The sequence below is a fragment of the Belonocnema kinseyi genome, chromosome 10 (genome assembly GCF_010883055.1).
Source record: "Belonocnema kinseyi isolate 2016_QV_RU_SX_M_011 chromosome 10, B_treatae_v1, whole genome shotgun sequence".
NCBI classification, from domain to species: domain Eukaryota; kingdom Metazoa; phylum Arthropoda; class Insecta; order Hymenoptera; family Cynipidae; genus Belonocnema; species Belonocnema kinseyi.
In genome coordinates this window covers 5,099,035-5,101,938 of record NC_046666.1, presented here as the reverse complement: position 1 = coordinate 5,101,938, position 2,904 = coordinate 5,099,035, and positions in this window count along the sequence as shown.

The window sequence follows — 2,904 nt, the reverse complement described above, 5'->3', positions numbered from 1 at the left end:
ATATGCTAAGTCCACTCAAGCGTCACAATACAGAGAGAGAGAGAATTAAGAAAGAGAAAAAGAGAAGAGAAACAAAATAGTTCCGTGACTCCGGATTTAATGTCACGCTCAGTTCCAAAATTCACATTAAATCCGGGTTTAATGGAATTTAGTTATTAAACAGTTGTAGTTGAAGTTTTCTTTTGGAAATTAATTAGTAGCGATTTACATACCATTAAAAATTGGTAATAAACCATTTGTTTGTATAAAAACTTAACTGGATTGAAAAATAACACTTTAAAAGATTTTTATAATTATCTATAAAACTTAACTTTAAATCTTATGAAATTTCTGTTTGAATTCGGATATTCTTAAAAAATTGTAATTCTCAACCATGTAATGGGAACAATTAAAATGTAGTAAGAATACATATTATTAAAAAAAATTATAGTTACAAAAATATTTAAAACCATTTTTTGAGTGACGGACATTTGATAAAAACCTTTTTATTTAATTCACGCATATAATATTTATTTTCAAAAGATTACTTTAATAAAATTTCTAATTTGTAAAGTAAAATGTAATAGATTTTCTGTTAATATTAGAAAATATTAGTGAAAATGTTAAATTATACAAAAATTGTAGATAAATAATTATTCAAGTAATTATGTGAAATTTTATCGCGAAATAAATTTCCTGATACCATTTTTCAAAGAGAAAAATTTATTGAAATATATACTAAATTAAAACAATGTAGTTGAATAATTCAAATTTTAAATCAAAATTTTAAAACTTTAATATTAATTAATTAAATTTTGAATATACACAAGTTTTGAATATTCATATAAAACTTTTGCGACGACCATATAATAGCAATATTTAAAATACAGTAAGAAAAGGAATGATTACAAACTATATTGTTAAAAAAAGGTTTTAAACCATTTTTAGAGTGACGGAAATTTAATGAAAAACCTTTTTCTTTAATTCTTGCATCCAAAATTTGCTTTCAAAAAATTATTTTAATAACATTTCGAATTATTTAATTAAAATGATAAATTGGATAATTTTAAATTTAGAGTTTGTAAACTTAAAAATAATAAATACACGTATTTCAAAAAAAGTTTAATATTGAAACATTAAAAAAATTTTTTTTGCTTTTTTCATACTCTTATGGACTTCTATGAAAACTTGTATATTATCTAATAAATTATTAAAAATAAAAAAGATTCCCAATTTTTAATAGTTTTAGGTTATGTTAGCGTTTTATACCGGAAGTGGGATTTTCTAATAAAAAATCTAAAATTATTAGGTTTTAATTATACAATTTTTTTGAAAAATGTATTCTTTTCGGTTTCGTTAGCATTTTCTACTGGAAATTTAAATTTTAAAATATATGGCTTAGATTTTAATGTTTCATAAGTTATAAAGAAATTGAGGTTACGTGAGCGATTCACTTCAAAAATTTGTATTTTTCAAACAATTAGCATTAAAATAAATGAGGCGAAAAGAGGATTCACAACAAGGAAAAGTGTTTAGTTTTGGTTAACTTTTTACACCAGAAATTAGTATATTTAATGAAAAAAATAATTGGATTTAAAAATCATTAAAGTTATATGCACAATTTTGATTTAAACATGTTTTGAAAACATGTAGGGTCATGTTGACGTTTTACAAAGGAAATCTGTTATTTATTTCCAATATTCTGAAAGTTTAAACAAGTTTTACAATTCTGAACAACTTTTTATCACGTCACGTTACGTTAAAATTAAAAAATTAACAAGTTTCAATAATTTTAGATTCTTCAAGTGTTTTCGGTCAAAAATTTCAATTTATACTTAAAAAATGATTAAATTAGAATATTTGAACAATTTTGGATTATATTGTTAAAAAAATTGAATTTTCTGCAGCCAAAAATTTAACAATATGGAAAATAGAAGAAAACGAAATTGTTTAAAATTTAATTTCTGGAAATTCAATGTTAAGAAATGACAAAATATAAAATTCCAATTTAAAAAAAATGGGATGCCGTTTGCAAATAATTTTTTGGAAAATTTAGGCGATTTATGAATTTTGAAAAAATTTCAACTCTGATTTACCTTTCTGTTAAACAAAATAGATCAAATTAAAAACCATTTTTTTACTTTGTGTTTTTTAAATCTAAAATCGATATCTCTAATTAAAAAAAAAAGATTTCAAAGGTTATTTATAATATTTGAACAATAATAGCACACTATCGTTTTTCACCGTGTATCGGTCATTTTCAAGAAAAATCATTCGTCTTTAAAATTAAGCTTATAATTTTTAACAACATCAAGTTATGTTAGAATTTTTCTTCGGAAATTGGTATTCTTGGACAAAAAATGTTATCAATTAAAAAAATATTGTCGTAGATTTTCTAATATTCTAGTTCACACACTATAAAAATTTCCTACATACAAAAATATATTTATTTGAGAAATTACTCCGCCCCACCACTTGCCTGATTTAGAATATTTGAATTGTTTATTCTTGCAAATATACAAGAAAAGTTTTATTCAAACTTAATAAATTTTACAACTCTTTTCATATTTTACATGTAAAAAGTAAAAAAAAAAGAAAAGCAAGATAGAAGAAATAATACATGAAAAATGAAAAAAAATAGAAAGGAAAAATAAGAATCAAAAAGGGAATTTCCAATTTATATCCTATCAATGTGCTTGCAGTCTGTTGCTCACAGATTGGAAACTAGAGCAAATGTTTCGCGCATCGTGGCATCCACCTCGTTCAATATTCACCGAACTTGAATTGCTGGTGGATCTTACTCATCCAAATCCAGTCAGAAACCGTTCACGATATTCTCGAGCTACGAAAATGTCAACCACGGTGACCGGAAACAAATTTATATCAAATTGGGTAAAAAATGTATACAGTAAACCTCAGGAATAA